Below are 26,192 nucleotides of genomic sequence, written 5' to 3'. Positions count from 1 at the left end.
GTCACCGAATGGGTAGCACCCACTTCAGTCAAGGAGATCCGCAGTTTCCTCGGACTTGCCGGATATTACCGGAGGTTCATTGAGAATTTCTCAAAGATTGCCAAGCCCATGACAGAGTTGTTGAAGAAGGAATCCAAGTATATTTGGACTGAGAAATGTGAAACCAGTTTTCAAGAGCTGAAGAAACGTCTTGTTACAGCCCCAGTGCTGATATTGCCGAACATTCGGAAGGATTTCCAGGTTTACTGTGACGCTTCTCGTCAAGGACTCGGAGGAGTGCTCATGCAAGAAGGCAAAGTTGTAGCCTATGCATCCAGACAGCTCAGACCTCATGAGTTGAATTACGCCACACATGACTTGGAACTAGCAGCCGTAGTGCACACTCTCAAGACCTGGAGACATTTCCTGATCGGAAATAGTTGTGATGTTTACACTGATCACAAGAGCCTGAAATATATCTTCACGCAGAAGGAGTTGAACCTCAGACAAAGGCGATGGCTAGAGTTGATCAAGGACTATGACATGAGATTGCATTATCACCCAGGCAAGGCAAATGTTGTAGCCGATGCGTTGAGCCGCAAGAGTTATGTGAACACACTCACAGCTGGAGGATTACCCCAGGAGTTAGTCAATGATCTCCGAGAGCTCAAATTGGAGATAGTTCCAAGAGGATTTGTTGCCACTCTGGAAATTCAGTCTACCTTGACAGAAAAGATCCATGAAGCACAGAAATCAGACAAAGAGATAGCTGAGATTAAGCAGAAAATGGAAGACGGGAAGGCTAAAGGTTTTCGTGAGGATGAACACGGAACTTTATGGTTTGAGGATCGCATCTATGTGCCCAATGATCCCGAACTCAGGAAGTTGATACTTTAGGAGGCCCACGATTCCCCGTACTCGATACACCCCGGCAACACCAAGATGTATCTGGATCTGAAAGAAAGTTTCTGGTGGACAGGATTGAAGAAATACATTGCCGAGTTCGTAGCGATATGCGATGTTTGTCAGCGAGTAAAAGCCGAGCATCAGAAGCCAGCAGGTTTGCTCCAACCTCTGCCGATACCCGAGTGGAAATGGGAAAAGCTTGGTATGGACTTCATCACAGGATTACCTCGGACCCGTTCTGGCTATGATTCTATTTGGGTTGTGGTCGATCGTTTGACCAAGGTAGCTCACTTCATCCCGGTGAAGACTACTTACACGAGTGCCAAGCTGGCCAAGATATATATGACGAGGATCGTATGTCTGCACGGAGTACCAAAGAGCATTGTGTCAGATAGAGGGACTCAATTCACATCAAAATTTTGGCACCAACTGCATGAAACCTTGGGAACGAGATTGGAGTTCAGTACAGCTTTTCACCCGCAGACAGATGGACAGACCGAGAGAGTCAATCAGATTCTGGAGGACATGTTGAGAGCTTGCGCACTAGACTATGGGTCTAGTTGGGATGACAATTTACCTTATGCCGAGTTCTCATACAACAACAGCTACCAGACCAGTCTGAAGATGGCCCCTTTCGGAGCTCTATACGGAAGGAGGTGCAGAACACCGTTGATGTGGGATGGAGTTGGAGACCGGCAACTTTTTGGTCCCGACCTTATCCGAGATTCTGAAGAGAAGGTCAAGATAATTCGTGACCGACTCAAGATAGCTCAGTCCAGGCAGAAGAGTTATGCCGACAGCAAACGCAAGGAAGTAACGTACAAAGTGGGAGACCGAGCATATCTTCGGGTGTCTCCACTTCGAGGAATCAAGAGATTCGGTGTGAAAGGAAAATTAGCACCTCGTTTCATTGGCCCCTACAAAATTCTTGAGCATAGAGGCGAAGTTGCATACAAACTGGAACTGCCGGAAGGATTGTCCGGAGTTCATGATGTCTTCCATGTTTCCTAGTTGAAGAAATGCCACGCTGAGATGGCCGATATTCCGTTGAGAGATACAGTGCCCCTAGAGGCCATACAGCTTGACAGTGATCTGACGTATGAGGAGAAACCCGTCAGGGTTCTCGAGACTGCCAACAGAGTTACCCGCAGCAAGATCATCAAGTTCTGCAAGGTGTTGTGGAGCCACCACACCGAGGAAGAAGCCACCTGGGAACGAGAAGAGGATCTTCGTCGAGACCACCCGCACCTGTTTTCTAGCCAACCCGAATCTCGAGGGCGAGATTCATCTTAAGGTGGGTAGGTTTGTAACATCCCAATTTTCCTAATTGGGAATGTTTTACATTGTAGCTAAGCATCTATGCATGTTGATTGAATTAAATTTTAGCACGGGAATTCTTTCGTCTTTTTGATTTGCATTTCCATTTTTCCTCGCACGAGAAATGCCCGGAGAAATACTCTCTTGCACGCAAGAGAGAGAGCGGAGGAAAATGACCCTCCAAAGTGCGGGCAAATTTCTGAAATATTTGAGCCAAGAAACCCAAAGATTATTTGCAAAGAGAAATAAAGCAATTTGGGAATTTCTGAAAAAACATTTTTTTAAGTTTTTATTTTTGCTTTGGAAAAATGTTATTCGGGTAGAGAATATTTTTATGATTTTTTTGGTATATAATACCCTATATTAATATTTTGATTTACTTTCTTTTTTTCGTTTTTATTTTCTGTTTCGGAAAAAGTTATAAATAGGAAAGTTCAGTTTTGTTTTTTTGTCTTTTGGTAGCCGCCGCCGTGGGCGTTTATTAGACATTGGGCCGAAATCCCGCAGCCCCAGGGATCAAATCCCTAATTCTCGGTCGACCTTTCCTTCTTAACCCCGCCTCCTCTCTATGACCTGCGGACCCCACCGCCCGAGCCTCCCTCCCGTCGGCCACCTTTCTCCTTCCTCTTTCCTATTTCGTGCCCGAGACCGAGCCCGCCCGAGACCGCCGGGATTCCTACCCCGATTCCTCTCTCCCCTTCCTTAGCTCTCCCCTCCCCTGGCCTATATAAGAGCCCGCCCCCGAGCCGCCCCCGTTCCCACCCTCGCCGCCACCCGCCCCGTCCCCTCGCCGCCCGAGCCCACCTCGCCGGTGCAGCGAAGCTGCTGCCCTTCAGCCACCTACTAGAGCGCCGCCCCGACTCCCTCTCCGCTCCGCCAGAGGCCCCCCCTTCGCCGGGGGACCACCACCGCCACCGCCCCGACTCCTCCAACGCCCCGGAGCCCCCCCCCTCGCCGGCGACGCCCCTCGCCGGAGCTACCCCCTCCAAGCCACGGTACTCCCTCCATCCCTCTGTTCTTTCTTCTTTTTCTTTTTTTTAGCCCTTAGATCTTAGTTGGATGGCCTAGATTAGATCCCTAGGATACCTCTTCGGTTTATATTAGAAAACGAGCGGTTTATTTTCACTTAGTAATTTAGCCAGTAGTTTTTGCTAAGCCTAGGCCGATTGCTCCTAAGTTTGCAGCAAACGCACCCCTCGGCCTATAGCAACATGCCACGTGTACCCTCTTTTTTTGTACTAGTTAGCTTCATATTTTTCTGTCTAAATTGCAAAAACAGAAAGTCTCTGTTTTGTTTTGGCCACAACTTTTTATTCCGAAGTCCAATGACATTGATTATTTTTCCAGTAGCTCACAAATTTTCCTGTAGTTTTTAAAAACATATAATTTGTCTATGTTTGAAATTTTCAAATATAAGTTAGATCAGATTCAGTTTAAACCTTGTTTTGCCTATTCCAGGAGTTTAAAAAATGATTTTGAGTTGATTCTTTTTGCTACTGCTTCCTAGTGATAAAATCTTACTGTGCTAGAAGTTTCAAAAATTTTAAAATATTTTTACTGGTGTTTTCAACAGAAACAAGTTTCTGCCATACCGGCGCGTGATGAATTCTTTTGCTTAGGCTTTAGCAAATCCCTACATGTGATGTTATTTTTACTTGTTGCATGATTGAAGTGCTTATGGTGTGCTTTGTGTTTGTATCGGTAGATCATCCGGAGTGGGAAGCGTGTTACTTAGAAGCGCTCGAGCAAGACAACTATCATCAAGGCAAGTCATTTTGATCATGTTATTTACCTATGTTTTCGATGCATGGTAGATCACCTTTCTTTGCCCAATTGCATGCTGCCTAGGTACTTGGAAACTTTAGTATAAGTTGTAGTATCATGTGGTAGGCACACAACAACCCGATACTTGGCCCCGGGACGACAATTTCTTAATGCTATGCTTGAGTAGACGGGTTCTCGGTTGAGTGTATATCACGAGTGATGCGAGGTTGATTAAATAATCAAGACCGGCTAAGACAAGATTTTCAAGACCTCAGACGCAATGCAACTCTGGGTGAAGGACGGTTGATCGGCTCCCTGGAGAACCCAATGGATGCCCGGGATGCTGGAGAGGCCATGTTATCCTGCATAAAGCTTCACCCAGGCTCGAAGAGACGGACGGAGACTTGAAGACTCAAGGCTTACCTGCACAGCCACAAGTCATTATGGGCTCTTGCTTGGTTGGACAATGCGGCGACTCTGGACAGGCGGTGCTAGCAGATGTAGACGAACGGTAGGAATGGATGGGCACTGGCAGGGATTCAGAGGGACCCGTTGAAAGACCATGTTTTGATCATCCGGTCTTCAAATACCCTGAAGTGCGAGGACAAACCCGGAGGCGATCAAATCTTGTGGGGAACGTGTGCAAAACTCTGCAGAGTGCCCAACCTAATCGATTAGCCGTGTCCACGGTCATGGACAACTTGAGCCGAAGGCATTGAAATTCCCTTGAACTCTCAACACAACTTAATAATGATGTGGGTGTTAACAACTATTCGGGTACGAGAATTGGTTGGCGGAACCATCTCGTTAACAACAAACATTGTAGTAATATTTTGCTTTCAACCCCTCTTGTTGTAGGATAAAAATTGGCTTTATGCAAAACTTAGCACCACCGGCCAAATATGCATGTAGAGATAGTTGATTATTATTTTACCCCTCTCTTTGATGACTTGCCGGCATATTCAATATGCTGACCTACATGGCTGCAACGTATCATGTTGCAGAGTACTTTTCCGACCAGGAGTGAGGCTATGATCTACGCTCAGCGACATGCCCTTGGAGTCGGATGGACTCGTCTACCTGATGCTTCCGCTAGTCTTCGTTAGATATCTCATGAGATGGTCTTCAGCCACTTTATTGTAATCCTTTATTGTAATAAAGTACTCTTTATGAGATTTCGATTAATAAAGCATGTGATTGAACTCCTGAATATATACATTATGTACTGAGTGTGTACCAGCATGATCTTGGGATGGTACGGAAACACCAGAGGCTTGACTCGTCTTGAGTCGGGTCGCTACACATGTTGATCGTGTCATTTTGTTGCTACTGTTTTCTGCGTGTCAAGTATTTGTTCCTATGACCATGAGATCATATAACTCACTAACACCGGAGGAATACTTTGTGTGTATCAAACGTCACAACGTAACTGGGTGACTATAAAGATGCTCTACAGGTATCTCCGAAGGTGTTAGTTGAGTTAGTATAGATCAAGACTGGGATTTGTCACTCCGTGTGACGGAGAGGTATCTCGGGGCCCACTCGGTAATACAACATCACACACAAGCCTTGCAAGCAATGTGACTTAGTGTAAGTTACGGGATCTTGTATTACGGAACGAGTAAAGAGACTTGCCGGTAAACGAGATTGAAATAGGTATGCGGATATTGACGATCGAATCTCGGGCAAGTAACATACCGAAGGACAAAGGGAATGACATACGGGATTATATGAATCCTTGGCACTGAGGTTCAAACGATAAGATCTTCATAGAATATGTAGGATCCAATATGGGCATCCAGGTCCCGCTATTGGATATTGACCGAGGAGTCTCTCGGGTCATGTCAACATAGTTCTCGAACCCGCAGGGTCTGCACACTTAAGGTTCGACGTTGTTTTATGCGTATTTGAGTTATATGGTTGGTTACCGAATGTTGTTCGGAGTCCCGGATGAGATCACGGACGTCACGAGGGTTTCCGGAATGGTCCGGAAACGAATATTGATATATAGGATGACCTCATTTGATTACCGGAAGGTTTTCGGAGTTACCGGGAATGACGAATGGGTTCCGGGAGTACACCAGGGGGGGCAACCCACCCCGGGGAAGCCCATAGGCCTTGAGGGTGGCGCACCAGCCCTTAGTGGGCTGGTGGGACAGCCCAAAAGGGCCCTATGCGCATTGGAAGAAAAATCAAAGAGAAAAAAAAGGAGGAGGTGGGAAGGGAAGGAAGGACTCCCACCCACCAAACCAAGTCCAACTCGGTTTGGGGGGGGAGACCTTCCCCCCTTGGCTCGGCCGACCCCCTTGGGGCTCCTTGAGCCCCAAGGCAAGGTCCCCCCTCTCCCACCTATATATACGGAGGTTTTAGGGCTGATTTGAGACGACTTTTCCACGACAGCCCGACCACATACCTCCACGGTTTTTCCTCTAGATTGCGTTTCTGCGGAGCTCGGGCGGAGCCCTGCTGAGACAAGGTCATCACCAACCTCCGGAGCGCCGTCATTCTGCGGGAGAACTCTTCTACCTCTCCGTCTCTCTTGCTGGATCAAGAAGGCCGAGATCATCGTCGAGCTGTACGTGTGCTGAACGCGGAGGTGTCGTCCGTTCGGTACTAGATCGTGGGACTGATCGCGGGATTGTTCGCGGGGCGGATCGAGGGACGTGAGGACGTTCCACTACATCAACCGCGTTCACTAACGCTTCTGCTGTACGGTCTACAAGGGTACGTAGATCACTCATCCCCTCTCGTAGATGGACATCACCATGATAGGTCTTCGTGCACGTAGGAAAAATTTTGTTTCCCATGCGACATTCCCCTACAGTGGCATCCATGAGCTAGGTTCATGCGTAGATGTCTTCTCGAGTAGAACACAAAAGTTTTTGTGGGCGGTGATGTGCGTTTTGCTGCCCTCCTTAGTCTTTTCTTGATTCCGCGGCATTGTTGGATTGAAGCGGCTTGGACCGACATTACTCGTACACTTACGAGAGACTGGTTTCATCGCTACGAGTAACCCCGTTGCTCAAAGATGACTGGCAAGTGTTGGTTTCTCCAACTTTAGTTGAATCGGATTTGACCGAGGAGGTCCTTGGATGAGGTTAAATAGCAACTCATATATCTCCGTTATGGTGTTTGCGTAAGTAAGATGCGATCCTACTAGATACCCATGGTCACCACGTAAAACATGCAACAACAAAATTAGAGGACGTCTAACTTGTTTTTGCAGGGTATGCTTGTGATGTGATATGGCCAACAATGTGATGTGATATATTGGATGTATGAGATGATCATGTTGTAATAGGTAATATCGACTTGCACGTCGATGGTACGGCAACCGGCAGGAGCCATAGGGTTGTCTTTATACTAATGTTTGTGCTTGCAGATGCGTTTACTATTTTGCTAGGATGTAGCTTTAGTAGTAATAGCATGAGTAGCACGACAACCCCGATGGCGACACGTTGATGGAGATCATGGTGTGGCGCCGGTGACAAGAAGATCGTGCTGGTGCTTTGGTGATGGAGATCAAGAAGCACGTGATGATGGCCATATCATGTCACTTATGAATTGCATGTGATGTTAATCCTTTTATGCACCTTATTTTGCTTAGAACGACGGTAGCATTATGAGGTGATCTCTCACTAAAATTTCAAGACGAAATTGTGTTCTCCCCGACTGTGCACCGTTGCTACAGTTCGTCGTTTCGAGACACCACGTGATGATCGGGTGTGATAGACTCAACGTTCACATACAACGGGTGCAAAACAGTTGCGCACGCGGAACACTCGGGTTAAGCTTGACGAGCCTAGCATGTACAGACATGGCCTCGGAACACATGAGACCGAAAGGTCTATCATGAATCATATAGATGATATGATTAGCATAGGGATGCTTACCACTGAAACTATACTCAACTCACGTGATGATCGGACTTGAGCTAGTGTAAGTGGATCATGAACCACTCAAATGACTAGAGAGATGTACTTTTTGAGTGGGAGTTTAGCGAATAATTTGATTAAGTTAAACTCTAATTATCTTGAACATAGTCTAAAGTCCACTTTGAATATATTTGTGTTGTAGATCATGGCTCACGCGACAGTCACCCTGAATTTTAATACGTTCCTAGAGAAAGCTAAGTTGAAAGATGATGGAAGCAACTTTGTAGACTGGGCTCGTAATCTTAAGCTAATCTTACAAGCTGGGAAGAAGGATTATGTCCTTAATGCTGCGCTAGGAGATGAACCACCCGCTACGGCTGATCAGGATGTTAAGAACGCTTGGTTAGCACGTAAGGAGGACTACTCAGTAGTTCAATGTGCAGTCTTGTATGGCTTAGAACCGGGACTTCAATGTCGCTTTGAGCGTCATGGAGCATTTGAGATGTTCCAGGAGTTGAAGTTTATCTTTCAGAAGAACGCCCGGATCGAGAGGTATGAGACCTCCGATAAATTCTATGCTTGCAAGATGGAGGAGAACTCGTCTGTCAGTGAACATGTGCTCAAAATGTCTGGGTACTCAAACCGTCTAGCTGAGCTGGGGATTGAACTCCCGCAAGAGGCTATCACTGACAGAATCCTTCAATCACTACCGCCAAGCTATAAAGGCTTTGTGTTGAACTACAACATGCAAGGGATGAACAAGTCACCCGGCGAGTTGTTTGCGATGCTGAAAGTCGCAGAGTCTGAACTCCGTAAAGAGCATCAAGTGTTGATGGTGAATAAGTCCACTAGTTTCAAGAGAAACGGCAAAGGCAAGAAGGGTAATTCAAAGAAGAGCGGCAAGCCTGTTGCCAATCCGACGAAGAAACCCAAAGCTGGACCTAAGCCTGAAACAGAGTGTTACTATTGCAAGGGTATGGGTCACTAGAAGCGCAATTGCCCCAAGTATCTGGCAGATAAGAATGGTCCGGAAACGAAGATTGATATATAGGATGACCTCATTTGATTACCGGAAGGTTTTCGGAGTTACCGGGAATGACGAATGGGTTCCGGGAGTTCACCGGGGGGGGCAACCCACCCCGGGGAAGCCCATAGGCCTTGAGGGTGGCGCACCAGCCCTTAGTGGGCTGGTGGGACAGCCCAAAAGGGCCCTATGCGCATTGGAAGAAAAATCAAAGAGAAAAGAAAAAAAAGGAGGAGGTGGGAAGGGAAGGAAGGACTCCCACCTACCAAACCAAGTCCAACTCGGTTTGGGGGGGAGACCTTCCCCCCTTGGCTCGGCCGACTTGAGCCCCAAGGCAAGGTCCCCCCTCTCCCACCTATATATACACAGGTTTTAGGGCTGATTTGAGACGACTTTTCCACGGCAGCCCGACCACATACCTCCACGGTTTTTCCTCTAGATCGCGTTTCTGCGGAGCTCGGGCGGAGCCCTGCTGAGACAAGGTCATCACCAACCTCCGGAGCGCCGTCACACTGCCGGAGAACTCTTCTACCTCTCCCTCTCTCTTGCTGGATCAAGAAGGCCGAGATCATCGTCGAGCTGTACGTGTGCTGAACGTGGAGGTGCCGTCCGTTCGGTACTAGATCGTGGGACTGATCGCGGGATTGTTCGCGGGGCGGATCGAGGGACGTGAGGACGTTCCACTACATCAACCGCGTTCACTAACGCTTCTGCTGTATGGTCTACAAGGGTACGTAGATCACTCATCCCCTCTCGTAGATGGACATCACCATGATAGGTCTTCGTGCGCGTAGGAAATTTTTTGTTTCCCATGCGACGTTCCCCTACAGTGACAATAAATTTCAGCACACTATATAGATGTTTCCTTACCAAATTCCACTTACCAAAGGCGCTTCACTCCCCGGAAACGGCGCCAGAAAAGAGTCTTGATGACCCACAAGTGTAGGGGATCTATCGTAGTCCTTTCAATAAGTAAGAGTGTCGAACCCAACGGGGAGCAGAAGGAATTGAAAGTGGTTTTCAGCAAGGTATTCTCTGCAAGCAGTGAAATTATCGGTAACAGATAGTTGTGTGATAAGATGATTCGTAGCGAGTAGCAAGTAACAATAGTAACAAATGTGCAGCAAGATGGCCCAATCCCTTTTGTAGCAAGGGACAAGCCTGGACAAACTCTTATAGGAGGTAAAGCGCTCTCGAGGACACATGGGAATTTCTGTCAAGCTAGTTTTCATCATGCTCATATGATTCGCGTTCGCAACTTTGATAGTTTGATATGTGGGTGGACCCGTGCTTGGGTGCTGCCCTTACTTGAACAAACATCCCACTTATGATTAACCCCTCTCACAAGCATCCACAACTACGAAAGAAGAATTAAGACAAAGGCTAACCATAGCATTAAACTAGTGGATCCAAATCAACCCCTTACGAAGCAACGCATAAAGTAGGGTTTAAGCTTCTGTCACTCTAGCAACCCATCATCTACTTATTACTTACCAATGCCTTCCTCTAGGCCCAAATAATGGCGAAGTGTTATGTAGTCGACGTTCACATAACACCATTAGAGGAAAAACAACATACAACACATCAAAATATCGAACGAATACCAAATTCACACGACTATTTATAGCAAGACTTATCACATGTCCTCAGGAACAAAAGTGGCTACTCAAGCATAATTATATTCATGACCAAAGAGGTAATGAATAGCATCAAAGATCTGAACATATAATATTCCACCGAGTAATCCAACTAGCATCAACTACAAAGAGTAATTAACACTACTAGCAATCTTATAAGTACCAATCGGAGTCGTGAGACGGAGATTGGTTACAAGAGGTGAACTAGGGTTTGGAGATGACATGGTGCCGATGAAGATGTTGATGGTGATGAGTCCCCTCCGATGAGAGGAGTGTTGGTGATGACGATGGCGACGATTTCCCCCTCCGGGAGGGAATTTTCCCCGGCAGGACGGCCCTGCCGGAGAGATTGGTTCAGCTCAAGTTCCGCCTCGTGGCGGTGGCGGCTCCTCCCGAAAGCTTCCTTCTGATTTTTCTGGAACGAAACCCTTCATATAGAAAAAGATGAGCGTCGGAGGGGCAACAGGTGACCCACAAGCCACCCAGGCCCGGCTAGGGGGGTAGGCCGGGCCTGGCAGGCTTGTGGCCTCATGGTGGCTCCCCTCCGGTACTTCTTCCGCCCAGTATTTTTCATAAAATCCAAAATAATTCTCCATTGATTTTCACGGCTTTTGGAGTTGGGCAGAATAGGTATCTCAAACTTGCTCCCTTTTCAGACCGGAATTCCAGCTGCCGGCATTCTCCCTCTTCATGTAAACCTTATAAAATAAGATATAAAAGGCATAAGTATTGTATCGTGAAGTGTAATAACAGCCCATAAAGCGATAAATATCAACATAAATGCATGATGCAAAATGGACGTATCAACTATCCATAATGCATCTAGAGTATTAAGTAAAACAAAGTAATGCATGGAGAACGATGAAATGATGTAGACAAAGTAAACTCAAGCAATATGAATAAACCCCATCGTGTTATCCTTTTTTTAGCAACAACACAAATATACATCTTGTCCCCTTCTATCACTCGGATATAGAAATTCGCCAGGTTGAATCTACTACAACGCACCTCTTCACCGAAGAAATATCAATCTAGTTAGCCAAACTATTTCAATAGATCGAAGAGAATTACAAAGTTATTATAATCATGCACATAAGAATCATATTAGTATTCCTAGAAGACTCAAATCTTTATCATGAATAATCTGAACATAAACCCACAATTCGTCGGATCCCAACAAACGCATAGTACAAAATGATTACATCATATTGATCAAAGCGAAGATGCGACACTACTAGGAAAAGGCCTGCTAGTGGCGCACCTATTTTGGCTACTAATGGTGCACTATAGGTGCGCCACTAGCATCACGCCATTAGAATTTTTTACTAATGGCGCACCACATGTGCGCCATTAGTATCTGGTATACTAATGACGCACCAGGCAGTGCGCCATTAGTATAGCTCATGGTGCGCCATTAGTATAGCTCATGGTGCGCCATTAGTATGCCTCCCACATGCGCCATTAGTATGCCTCCCAGGTGCGCCACTAGTATGCCTCCCAGGTGCGCCATTAGTATGCCTCCCAGGTGCGCCATTAGTATGCCTCATGGTGCGCCACAGGAAGGTTCAAGATAAACACATATTACACCACAATGAAAATATGTTTATAAACATGCACATACATTGAACGCAAGTTGACAAACAAATTAACCTAGAGGAAGCATAGTTTTGACCATCTTAACAATCATCTAGAACACACAAGTCACAAAAAGATAAGGACGATTGGTTACTATGAGAGACTTCAGATGGTCCAGAACACACAAGTTTGTATCTACATGTACAAAGTGCAAGCTCCAAAACACTCGAAACACCAAATGGTCTACAAGACAATAAGGTCCATGATTACAGGTTGGTTGGTCCATCAACGCTAGAGAGTCATCATGTCCATGTGCATCAATAGGTTGAGTACCTGAAAACATTTTGCACAAATTTGTCAAGAAAGTGAAACCAAATGTAGGTGCAATCATCATGACCTTCCACATAATTAAGGACAGAAACATCTATCTAAATAAATGACAAGAATACAAAACAAAAGACAGATGAAATTAAGTTGATTAGCTTGTAGAAGCAAGGATAGTGGTGAGCTCGGGCAGCTTTGAAATATGATTTTTTAGAATAAATTAAGTTGTGTATAATTGTATATACCACCTGAAAAATGATGCCTTTAGTAACCATGCAAGGCAGATTTCATATGACATCGCTTCGACCGAGTTTGGCATTGTATTTTTTTTCAAAATCACACTACTCTAAAATCACAGGATTATAATGATGATTTTAATCAACCACTAGATACACTTGTATCTGGGAGGAATTTTTTGTAGTCGGCAATTATTTTTTATCTACAAAATCAGAACTTAAACTTTGTTGTTGCTTCAATAAAAACGTGCACATTCAGTTTTAATTCGCGAAAGATGGGTTTCATCTCTGAGTTCTATTTCCAAAAGTGAATGGCACAACTAATCACAAACCTCCTACAATCTGACCAGTATATGATTTTCATCAACCACCAAATGAGTCATACTAAGCTATCATATGCGTATTCTCAAGATACAGTAGCAGGTGAACAAATATTCAGTGTTAATTAGCATGATATATCACAGAAATTGCCATTGCTTTGCTTGGCAAATGATTTGGACAAACATAAAGTAAAAATGAACAATGTGCAAGTTTCTCCTACCGGCATTCACCCCATTGATATCCTCTGTGAGAATGAGATCAGGCGATGCATCAAAATCACTATGCCCAATCACCGAGAACAAAATCTCTTCCTTCAGAAAAGCAATCAGGAAAAAAAGAACTTATGTTAACTAAGTAAATAAGCAACTCAGAGGACCTCGAAATATTCTTGTAAACTTAGTGCTTAGAACAAGATTCCATAAGGCTTACCAACGAAATGTCAGTGTTAGTAACGAGAGTATAATTTGTCTTCTTCTCAAAGTGTTTCTTTCAGCGTATGCCAACTCTGAATAATTTAGAAGTAACAAGATTATCAAATTTGAGAATGTTCAAGAGAAAATGTGCAATACTTGCTAGGGAAACTCATAATTATGGATTATTAGGTGAAAAAAAACAATTCACATAGCTAATCAACTGTTTTGGTCGTTAGATAAACAACTTCAAATAATCAGCTCGAAAATAGGCAGTACAGAGTGACACTTACCAGGGATAAAACCTTGAACATCTTATCAAGCTACCATAACTTTTCTTGAGAAAACCTATTAGAGATGCAACCTTGTTAAACGTGCCATACATCAACAGGAAACCCCCCTAAAAAAGAGAAATACCAACTTTTTAGCTATGGAGCATATCTTGGCTGTGAGATCTTCTTTGAAGTCTGGATCAGCTACTTGCAAGTAGTCGACAAGCTCTTTGGTCAGTAGCTTTACATTGGTATCATTGACCAACAAATAAACAAGTTCCAGGGCCCTTTTGCGAATGGAGGCATCGGCATCCTGAATGGCGCACACGTGATTGAAAATGTTACATCATGAGTAATACTGAATAGATTACAGCCTGACTATGCCAGCAGAGGCCTAGACAATATGTTCCAGAATTACTGTTCCAAAATAGCAGAACTAAGGTTCCAAAATTAATAAACAAAAATGTTAATTACAGCCTGAAAGATTGCAACACTGAATTACTGTACAATAAGGTTTGAGTTACTTATATATGAGTAAAGTGTAAAACCTTGAATTAAATATTGCTGTGAAAGAGCAGCAGTATCCAAACATTACTATGCCAGCCAGAGGCCTAGACAATATGAATCAACCTTTAGCAAGTAGGAAACTATCTATTCCAAGGGAGCAGGGAAATATGAGATTCCTGATAAGATGTTAGACTAAATATGCCAAGCATTGGGGAAAGTTATTTACAACACAACCACACTCGAAGCATAAGGAATAAACCCCGCATTTCTGGCAATTCTTGTATGGGGACATGTTTTGATTCCACAAAATTCAGAGGGGGGGAGAGAGATGATGAAAGAAATACAAACGTCAAAGAAGATAAAGTAACGTTAAAACAGATTTTCTCTTTTTTCTGGGTGGACTGTACTAAAATATTGATTTTTTTCACAAGTGTGGGCCTCCGGAGGGTGAGGAATTACCAAGAATCCTTATTCTGATACTGAACGTACATTGGTCCCCAAACCCCAGTAGAACACAAATACTCAGCATATTGGACAGATTTATACTTATTGTTACCTTTACACACTCCAATATTGACACCCTGTGCCTCTGTACTGCTTGTGTATCTACTGTAATGGCCCTCATAAGTATGTTCAGAGCAACATATCTGAAAGAAAAAAATAGATTAACAGTGAAATTTTACCCCAAATAGAGCAGATGGATGAACATTTTTACTGATGTAAGTACTAAGAAAAAAACAGAGAAATCAAGGTGAAAATAAATAGAAAAATAACCTTATATTGTCAACAAGAAATAAAATATTATAATCATATCCCTTGATTGGAAGAAGGTCAACAAGAGATATGTCAGAATACACTGCAGATTTGCTGTGAGATTTTTAGCTTGGTTCTTGAGCCATGTATTACGTGCTCCCATTGTGTTTCGAATTGATGGGTTCAATTGCTTGTGTGATGTAATAATAAAATTCAGCAAGGTCTGCCTTTCATCTCAGGCTGCTAAGTTGCTCGAACCTAGAAGTTCATGACTGTATGTTCTAAGCCTGTCCAGGTTCTTTCCTCAATCTGGTGCTCTTACTCTCTCGAGGCTTTGCCAATTGTCATGATTTGTTGCACTTTCAAGCAGATATTGTTATCTGATGCTTTCCACTTTCAAGCAGATTTGCACAGTTAGTAATGTTTTTGTTTAGACCAGCAAAAAGAACCACCAACCAATCTATGTTCTTGCCCAACGAAGAAGTAAGATAACTGACAGATCAAACATGGGAAGCAGCACGAATCACTCACCTGGAATCCTTCCGACATACTTCTGTCACCACGCAGTTCCCCTTCCCGCAGGCCACCGCCTTGCATAGTGACCCTGCTCACCTCGGCCACACAACTCCAGGTTAGAAGTGCAGGGGAAGAAGGATTGATGAACTGGTCGGTTACTCACTGACGTTGTCCCCGGGATCCAGATCTGGAGAAGAAATCAAGTGTCCCCCTCCCCCAGGGCCGTCTGGAAGAGCAGCATCACACCTGAGAGGTCCCTGACGCGGTTGGCACAGAGCTTGACCTGCCCGTCGAGCTGGTTCCGCGGCGCGTTGCGTACCTCGCGGAGGGCGGCGTACATGACGGTCAGCTCTGTGCGGAGACGCTGGACGTCTTTCTTGACTCTGGCCTACAGCATGTACTCCGCCATGAGGAGTTCCTCGAGCTTAGGGAGGAGGCTGTCCATGGCCCCCGTCGCCACGTCCATGGCTCGCACGGCTGGTTGAGCCGGGGTCGCCGGGTCGGGGCGGTCGGCGGCGCTGGGGTGGGAGCGGCAGATCCGACGTTAGGAGGCCGCGGGATGGCGCTGCTATGGTCGTCGCGGTGGAACTGAAAGAGGCGGGCGTTTGGCGGTGGAGGGAGGATGGCGAGGCTGTGCTATGGCTGGTGGCGGAGACGGCGGGATTTAGGGATCTGGGTGAAGGGGAGTGTGGAGAGCAGAGTGGGAAATGTGGCTGCCGGCAGTGCGAAGACCGACCGACCGACCCTCTGATGGGGGGGGGGGGGGGGGGGGGGGGGGAGTGGGGGAGGCCATGGCCGGCGGTGAGGTCCATCCATCGGAGGCGAGCAGAGGTCTCTCTCTGAATCGGGGCAGGATGTGGGTGCGTTGGGTGGGGTGGGGTGGGGTGGGCTGAGAATTATAGCAATGGCGCATCCCAGAGAGGTGGTTACTAATGGCGCACCAGCTGGTGGTGCGCCATTAGTAGTTTTACAAAAAAATAATGGCGCACCATCTACAGATGCGCTATTAGTAAACATAGTAGTTTTACAGAAAAAAGAAAAAATAAAAAATTATAGTAGTGGCGCACCACCTACAGATGCGCCATTAGTAACCCTGGTTACTAATGGCGCACCAGCTGGTGGTGCGCCATTAGTAGTTTTGCAAAAAAAAAATAATAGTGGCGCACCGAGTGTGTGGTGCGCCATTAGTGTCCATCACACTAATGACACACCTGCACATGGTGCGCCATTAGTGTCCATCACACTAATGGCACACCTGCACATGGTGCGCCACTACTATATAGTAGTGGCGCACTACTTGTCTGGTGCGCCATTAGTGTCTATATCATCTATAGCCCTTTTCCTAGTAGTGCGATGATCATTGTATTCAACATCAAAAGAGAAAGATAGCCATATCGGTAACGACCATGGACTCGTAGGTCTGTGGTGAACTACTCACACATCATCATGAGGGCAACAAGGTTGATGAAGAGGCCCTCCGTGATCGATCCCCCCTCCGGCCGGGTGTCAGAACGGAGTTCCAGATGGCCTCCTGTCGGAACAAAGACTTGCGGCGGCATAAAAAGTGTTTCAGGACTGCCTTTAGGGTTTTTAGGATATATGAGAATTCATAAGCGAGAGAACGGAGTCAGGAGAGCCTCGAGGGGCCCACAAGCCATCAGGGCGCCCGCCAGACCGCACCATGTTGGCTTGTGGGGCCCTTGGGTTGCCTCCAGCCTTCTTTCGATGCTCATTGGTCTTCTTTTGGTCCAGAAAAATCTCAAAAAAGTTTCAGGTTAATTGGACTTCATTTGGTATTCAAAACCTGAAAAGTGAAAAACATGTAGAAAACAACAACTGGTACTGGGCACTGGGTAAATAGGTTAGTGCTCAAAATAATATAATTTGGTAAATAATTACCCAAAAGTATCCTAAAATGATAATATATCAACATGCAACAATAAAGAATTATAGATACGTTGGAGATGTATCACGTGCCGAGCGACATGACAAGAAGCGCAGCCATGAAATCTGAGTGGGCAAAGAAGAGCTCGTGCGGGTCCTCACCGAGCGTTGGAGCGTCGCCGTGAGGCTGGATTCATGGCGATTGGAAGACGCCCCGCGTCACCAAGAACCGCCTGCTGGAGCTGAAGAGTCAGAGGCTCGTGGCTCCGGGGAGCTGGTGCATGTCGGAGGAGGGCGAGGAGGAGCCCGCACCGCGAGGATATGAGTGAGTGCTCCTCGTCACCCATGTCGTGCGAGGTTTCTCCATACCCCTGCATCCCTTTTTTCGTGTGTTTCTTGTTTTTTGTGGCACACAACTTCATCATCTTCCCCAGCGCTATCCGCTGCTTTCGTGTCCGTGCGCGAGAACTTTCTTGGCCGTCACCCCCATTAGAGGCTGTTTAAGCACCTTTGCACTTGCCCAGTGATGACGGCAAAAAATTCCTCTTGATCGTAGGAGAGAAGAATGCAATGCAGCTTTGTGGGGGTTTAGCCATTCAGACTATAGGAGAAAGTAGTTTCCCTCAAATGTACTTTCCTGACTTGGTCAAGGGTTGGTAAGACTCTTTGTTTTATTGCGAGGAGGTCCGAGTCGGCGATGGCCAACCATGCCTCCCTTCATACTCAAAAGAGCAAGCACAGTAGGCCCCTTCCTTGACTACATCAAAGATGGAGAAGGTAGATGTAGACATCTTGATGATTGCTCTAGTCGCACTAGTGCGGAAGGGTGTCAATGGAATGGACCTTGCGAAGGTCTTGTTCCAGCGGAGGATCCAGCCCCTCGAGGCCAGGGCCTGCCCCATGTGGATGTACGAGGGGCCGAGTTGTTGGGGAACGTAGCATGGGAAACAAAAAATTTCCTACGCGCACGAAGACCTATCATGGTGATGTCCATCTATGAGGGGATTTCAGATCTACGTACCCTTGTAGATCACACAGCAGAAGTGCTAATAAACGCGGTTGATGTAGTGGAACGTCCTCACGTCCCTCGATCCTCCCCACGAACCGTCCCGCGATCCGTCCCACGATCCACTCCAATCTAGTGCCGAACGAACGGCACCTCCGCGTTCAACACACGTACAGCTCGACGATGATCTCGGCCTTCTTGATCCAGCAAGAGAGATGGAGAAGTAGATGAGTTCTCCGGCAGCGTGACGGCGCTCCAGAGGTTGGTGGTGATCTAATCTCAGCAGGGCTCCGCCCGAGCTCTGCAGAAACGCGATCTAGAGGAAAAACCGTGTAGGTATGTGGTTGGGCTGCCGTGGAAAAGTTGTCTCAAATCAGCCCTAAACCTCCGTATATATAGGTGGGAGGGGAGGGGCCTTGCCTTGGGGCTCAAGGAGCCCCGAGGGGTTCGGCCGATGGGGGGAGGAGACTAGGATTGGAAGGTGGAGTCCTTCCCTTCCTACCCACTTCTCCTTTTTTTTCTCTTTGATTTTCTTATCTCCTGCGCACGGGCCTCTTTGGGCTTGCCCACCAGCCCACTAAGGGCTGGTGCGGCACCCCTAAGGCCTATGGGCTTCCCCCCTGGTGAACATCCAGAACCCATTCGGCATTCCCAGTACATTCCTGGTAACTCCGAAAACCTTCCGGTAATCAAATGAGGTCATCCTATATATCAATCTTCATCTTCAGACCATTCCGGAAACCCTCGTGACGTCCGTGATCTCATTCAGGACTCCGAACAACATTAGGTAACCAACCATATAACTCAAATACGCATAAAACAACGTCGAACCTTAAGTGTGTAGACCCTGCGGGTTCGAGAACTATGTAGACATGACCCAAGGGACTCCTCGGTCAATATCCAATAGCGGGGCCTGGATGCCGATATTGGATCCTACATATTCTACGAAGATCTTATCGTTTGAACCTCAGTGCAAAGGATTCATATAATCCCGTATGTCATTCCTTTTGTCCTTCGATATGTTACTTGCTCGAGATTCGATCGTCAGTATCCTCATACCTATTTCAATCTCGTTTACCAGCAAGTCTCTTTACTCGTTCTGTAATACAAGATCCCGTAACTTACACTAAGTCTCGTGCAAGCAATGTAACTTAATGTAAGTTGCGGGATCTTGTATTACGGAACGAGTAAAGAGACTTGCTGGTAAACGAGATTGAAATAGGTATGCGGATACTAACGATCGAATCTCGGGCAAGTAACATACCGAAGGACAAAGGGAATGACATACGGGATTATATGAATCCTTGGCACTGAGGTTCAAACGATAATATCTTCGTAGAATATGTAGGATCCAATATGGGCATCCAGGTCCCGCTATTGGATATTGACCGAGGAGTCTCTCGGGTCATGTCTACATAGTTCTCGAACCCGCAGGGTCTGCACACTTAAGGTTCGACGTTGTTTTATGCGTATTTGAGTTATATGGTTGGTTACCGAATGTTGTTCGGAGTCCCGGATGAGATCACGGACGTCACGAGGGTTTCCGGAATGGTCCGGAAACGAAGATTGATATATAGGATGACCTCATTTGGTTACCGGAAGGTTTTCGTGCATTACCGGAAAAGTTTCGGGCTTATCGGTAGTGTACCGGGAGTGCCGGGAGGGGTGCCGGGGACCATCGGGAGGGGTGTCACGCCCCAAGGGGTCTCATGGGCTATGGGAAGAGATAAACCAGCCCCTAGTGGGCTGGAATAAGTTCCCACTAAGGCCCATAAGGTTTGAGAAGGAAAAAACACAAGGTGGAAAGAGTTTCCAAGTGGGAAGGTGGAATCCTACTCCAAGTAGGATTGGAGTAGGACTCCTCCACCTCCAATTTCGGCCAAACCTTTAGGTTTTGAGGCTGCCTCCTCCCCTCCCTCCCACCTATATATACGGAGGTTTTAGGGCTGATTTGAGACGACTTTCTCACGGCTGCCCGACCACATACCTCCATAGTTTTTCCTCTAGATCGCGTTTCTGCGGAGCTCGGGCGGAGCCCTGCTGAGACGAGATCATCACCAACCTCCGGAGCGCCGTCACGCTGCCGGAGAACTCTTCTACCTCTCCGTCTCTCTTGCTGGATCAAGAAGGCCGAGATCATCGTCGAGCTGTACGTGTGCTGAACGCGGAGGTGCCGTCCGTTCGGTACTAGATCGTGGGACTGATCGCGGGATTGTTCGCGGGGCGGATCGAGGGACGTGAGGACGTTCCACTACATCAACCGCGTTCTCTAACGCTTCTGCTGTGCGATCTACAAGGGTACGTAGATCACTCATCCCCTCTCGTAGATGGACATCACCATGATAGGTCTTCGTGCGCGTAGGAAAATTTTTGTTTCCCTTGCGACGTTCCCCAACAGTGGCATCATGAGCTAGGTTCATGCGTAGATGTCTTCTCGAGTAGAACACAAAAGGTTTTGTGGGCGGTGATGTGCGTTTTGCTGCCCTCCTTAGTCTTTTCTTGATTCCGCGGTATTGTTGGATTGAAGCGGCTTGGACCGACATTACTCGTGCGCTTACGAGAGACTGGTTTCATCGTTACGAGTAACCCCCTTTGCTCAAAGATGACTGGCAAGTGACGGTTTCTCCAACTTTAGTTGAATCGGATTTGACCGAGGAGGTCCTTGGATGAGGTTAAATAGCAATTCATATATCTCCGTTGTGGTGTTTGCGTAAGTAAGATGCGATCCTACTAGATACCCTTGGTCACCACGTAAAACATGCAACAACAAAATTAGAGGACGTCTAACTTGTTTTTGCAGGGTATGATTGTGATGTGATATGGCCAATGATGTGATGTGATATATTGGATGTATGAGATGATCATGTTGTAATAGAAATATCGACTTGCACGTCGATGGTACGGCAACCGGCAGGAGCCATAGGGTTGTCTTTATACTAGCATATGTGCTTGCAGATGCGTTTACTATTTTGCTAGGATGTAGCTTTAGTAGTAATAGCATAAGTAGCACGACAACCCCGATGGCAACACGTTGATGGATGATCATGGTGTGGCGCCGGTGACAAGAAGATCGTGCCGGTGCTTTGGTGATGGAGATCAAGAAGCACGTGATGATGGCCATATCATGTCACTTATGAATTGCATGTGATGTTAATCCTTTTATGCACCTTATTTTGCTTAGAACGACGGTAGCATTATGAGGTGATCTCTCACTAAAATTTCAAGACGAAATTGTGTTCTCCCCGACTGTGCACCGTTGCGACAGTTCTTCGTTTCGAGACACCACGTGATGATCGGGTGTGATAGACTCAACGTTCACATACAACGGGTGCAAAACAGTTGCACACGCGGAACACTCGGGTTAAGCTTGACGAGCCTAGCATGTGCAGACATGGCCTCGGAACACATGAGACCGAAAGGTCGAGCATGAATCATATAGTTGATATGATTAGCATAGGGATGCTTACCACTGAAACTATTCTCGACTCACGTGATGATCGGACTTGAGATAGCGAATTTGGATCATGTACCACTCAAATGACTGGAGAGATGTACTTTTTGATTGGGAGTTCTTAAGTAATATGATTAATTGAACTAATTGTCATGAACATAGTCTAATGGTCTTTGCGAATTACGATGTAGCTTGCGCTATAGCTCTACTGTTTTTATATGTTCCTAGAGAAAATTTAGTTGAAAATTGATAGTAGCAACCTTTGCAGACTGAGTCTGTAAAACCGAGGATTGTCCTCGTTGCTGCACAGAAGGCTTATGTCCTTAATGCACCACTCGATGTGCTGCACCTCGAGCGTCGTCTGTGGATGCTGTGAACATCCGACATACACGTTTCTGATGACTACACGATAGTTCAGTACAAAATACTTAATGGCTTAGAAGCAAGGCGCCGAAAACGTTGTAAAAACGTCACGGAACATAAGTGATGTTCCAAAGAGATGAAATTGTGATTTCATGCTTGTGCCCTTGTTAAGAGGTGTGAGACCTCCAACAAGATTCTTTGTCCACAAAGTAAAGGAGAAAAGCTCAATCGTTGAGCGTGTGCTCAGATTGTGTGAGTACAACAATCACTTGAATCAAGTGGGAGTTAATCTTCCAGATGAGAAAGTGATGGTTCTCCAAAGTCACTGCCACCAAGCTGTGAGAGCTTCGTGATGAACTATAACATATCAAGGATAGATACAATGATCCTTGAGAGATTCGTGATGTTCTGACACTTCGAAAGTAGAAATCAAAAAGGAGCATCAATAGTTGATGGTTAGTAAAACCACTAAGTTTCAAGAAAGGCGAGGGCTAGAAGGGATACTTCGTGAAACGGCAAAACAGTTGCTGCGCTAATGAAGAGACCCAAGACTAAACCCAAACCCGAGACTAAGTGCTTCTGTAATGAGGGGAACAGTCACTGAGGCGGAGCAACTCTAGATACTTGGTAGATAAGAAGGCTGGCAAAAGTCGAGAGAAATATATTTGATATACGTAATGTTGATGTGTACTTTACTAGTACTCCTAGTAGCATGAGGGTATTGGATACCGGTTCGGTTGCTAAGTGATTAGTAACACGAAATGAAAGCTACGGCATAAACGGAGACTAGCTAAAGGCGAGGTGACGATACGTGTTGGAAGTGTTTCCAAGGTTGATATGATCAAACGTCGCACGCTCACTCTACCATCGGGATTGGTGTTAAACCTAAATAATTGTTATTTGGTGCTTGCGTTAAGCATGAACATGATTGGATCGTGTTTATTGCAATACGATTATTCATTTAAAGAGAATAATGGTTACTCTATTTTCTTGAATAATCACCTTCAATGGTTTATTGAATCTCGATCGTAGTGTTACACATGTTCATGATATTGGTGCCAAAAGATACGAGTTGATGATGATAGTACCACTTACTTGTGGCACTGCCGCTTGAGTCATGTTAGTATAAATTGCATGAAGAGGCTCCATGCTGATGGATCTTTGTACTCACCTGATTTCGAATCACTAGTGACATGCGAATCATACCACATGAGCAAGGCCTTGTTTTCATTGAGATGAAATAAGATAGTAACTTGTTGGAAGTGATACATTTTGATGTATGCAGTCCAATGGGTGCTGAGGCACGCAGTGGATATCATTATGTTCTTACTTCACTGACGATTTGAGTAGATACAGGAGTATTTACTTAATGAATCACAAGTCTAAAATGTTGAAAAGTTCAATTCCGTTTCAGAGTGAAGTTCGTCGTAACAAGAGGATAAACTGTCTACGATATGATCATGGAAATGAATATCTGAGTTACAAGTTTTGGTACACAGTTGAGACAATGTGGAAATTGTTTCGCAGTTCATGCCACCTGGAACATCATAGTGTGATGATGTGTCTGAACGTCGTAGCCACGCACTATTTGGTATGGTGCATACTATGATGTCTCTTATCGAATTACCACTATCGTTTATGGGTTATGCATTAGAGACAACCGCACTCACTTTAAATAGGGCACCGCGTATTTCCGTTGAGATGACACAGTATAGACTGAGGTTTAGAGAAATCTAAACTGTCGTTTCTTGAAAGTTTGGGGTTTCGACACTTATGTGAAAAAGTTTCAGTCTGATAAGCTCGAACCCAAAGCGAATAAATGCATCTTCATAGGATATCCAAAACAGTTGGGTACATCTCCTATCTCAGATCCGAAAGCAAAGTGTTTGTTTCTAGAAACGGATCCTTTCTCGAGGAAAGGTTTCTCTCGAAAGAATTGAGTGGGAGGGTAGTAGAACTTGATGAGGTTATTGAACCATCACTTCAACCAGCGTGTAGCAGGGCGCAGGAAGTTGTTCATGTGGCGCCTACACCAATTGAAGTGGAAGCTAATGATGATGATGATCATTGAGCTTCGAATCAAGTTACTACAAACCTCGTAGGTCGACAAGGTCGCGTACTGCTGCAGAGTAGTACGGTAACCCTGTCTTGGAGGTCATGTTGTTGAGCAACAGTGAACCTACGAGTTATGGAGAAAGCGATGGTGGGCCCAGATTCCGACAAATGGCTGGAAGCCATGAAATCCGAGAGAGGATCCATGTGTGAAAACAAAGTGTAGACTTTGGAAGAACTACTTGATGGTCAGAAGACTATTGAGTAAAGATGGGTCTTTAAAAGAAGACAGACGATGATGGTGATAAGTCACTATTAAGAAAAGCTCGACTTGTCGCAAAGATGTTTTCGACAAGATCAAACAGTTGACTATGATGAGTCTTTCTCACTCGTAGCGATGCTAAAGGTCTGTTAGAATTATGTTAGTTGTTGATGCATTATTTATGAAATATTGCACGTAGGATGTCAAAACATTGTTTTCTCGACGGTTTCCTTGAGCAAACATTGTATGTGATACAACCAGAAGGTTTTGTCGATCCTAAAGATACTAGCAAGTATGCAAGCTCCAGTGATCCTTCAATGGACTGGTGCAAGCATCTCGGAGTTGGAATATACACTTTGATGAGATGATCAAAGATTTTTGGTTTGTACAAGGTTTATGAGAAACTTGTATTTCCAAAGAAGTGAGTGGGAGCACTATATAATTTCTGATAAGTATATGTGGTTGACATATTGAGGATCAGAAGTAATGTAGAATTTCTGTAAAACATACAAGGTTGTTTGAAAGGAGTTTTCAAAGGAATACCTGGATTGAGCTACTTGAACGTTGAGCATCAAAGATCTATGGAGATAGATCGAAAAGCGCTTAATGGAAGTTTCAACAAAGATGCATGCCTTGACAAGTTTTTGAAGGAGTTCAAAATAGATCAGCAAAGAAGGAGTTCTTGGTTGCGTTGTGAGGTGTGAATTTGAGTAAGACTCAAAACCCGACCCCGGCAGAATAAAGAGAATAGACGAAGGTCGTCTTCTATGCCTTAGCCGTAGAATCTAAAGTATGCCATGCTATGTACCGCACCTGATGTGTGCCTTGACTCAAAGTATGTTGAGAGGTACAGAGAGTGATCCATGATTGAATCACTAGCAGCGGTCAAAATTTATCCTCAGTAACTAATGGACTAAGGAATTTTTCTCGATTATGGAGGTGCTTAAAGAGTTTGTCGTAAAGGGTTACGTCGATGCAAGCTTTGACACTAATCCTAATAACTATGAGTAGTGAAACGGATTCGTATAGTAGAGTAGATATTCTGAGTATTTCCGAATAGCACATAGTAGCAGCATCTATAAGATGACATAAAGATTTGTAAAGAACACACGGATCTGAAAGTTTCAGAACCGTTGACTAAAACCTCTCTCACGAGCAAGACGTGATCAGACCCCAGAACTATATGGGTGTTGGATTCGTTGAAATCACATGGTGATGTGAACTAGATTATTGACTCTAGTGCAAGTGGGAGACTGTTGGAAATATGCCCTAGAGGCAATAATAAATTAGTTATTATTATATTTCTTAGTTCATGATAATCGTTTATTATCCATGCTATAATTGTATTGATTGGAAACACAATACTTGTGTGGATACATAGACAAAACACTGTCCCTAGTAAGCCTCTAGTTGACTAGCTCGTTGATCAAAGATGGTCAAGGTTTCCTGGCCATAGGCAAATGTTGTCACTTGATAACGGGATCACATCATTAGGAGAATCATGTGATGGACTAGACCCAAACTAATAGACGTAGCATGTTGATCGTGTCATTTTGTTGCTACTGTTTTCTGCGTGTCAAGTATTTGTTCCTATGACCATGAGATCATATAACTCACGGACACCGGAGGAATGCTTTGTGTGTATCAAACGTCACAACGTAACTGGGTGACTATAAAGATGCTCTACAGGTATCTCCGAAGGTGTTCGTTGAGTTAGTATAGATCGAGACTGGGATTTGTCACTCCGTGTGACGGAGA

General features: G+C 45.3%; 2 long non-coding RNA genes across 2 annotated transcripts; both read right to left on the bottom strand.

Annotated features, from left to right (window-relative positions):
* Positions 1–12,208: 12,208 nt before the first annotated feature.
* On the bottom strand, positions 12,209–13,687 carry LOC123411288. The gene is made up of 4 exons (XR_006613227.1): positions 13,662–13,687; positions 13,388–13,463; positions 13,179–13,269; positions 12,209–12,410 (listed from the first exon to the last, which is right to left on the bottom strand). It is a non-coding gene; the product is annotated as an uncharacterized LOC123411288 (long non-coding RNA).
* Positions 13,688–14,774: 1,087 nt separating this feature from the next.
* LOC123411289 lies at positions 14,775–16,293 on the bottom strand. The gene is made up of 3 exons (XR_006613228.1): positions 15,580–16,293; positions 15,432–15,504; positions 14,775–14,794 (listed from the first exon to the last, which is right to left on the bottom strand). It is a non-coding gene; the product is annotated as an uncharacterized LOC123411289 (long non-coding RNA).
* Between the last annotated feature and the right edge of the window lie 9,899 nt (positions 16,294–26,192).

This window comes from Hordeum vulgare, chromosome 7H, assembly GCF_904849725.1.
Source record: "Hordeum vulgare subsp. vulgare chromosome 7H, MorexV3_pseudomolecules_assembly, whole genome shotgun sequence".
NCBI classification, from domain to species: domain Eukaryota; kingdom Viridiplantae; phylum Streptophyta; class Magnoliopsida; order Poales; family Poaceae; genus Hordeum; species Hordeum vulgare.
Note: the sequence above shows the minus strand (reverse complement) of the source record. Positions and strands in the feature narration are given on the sequence as shown.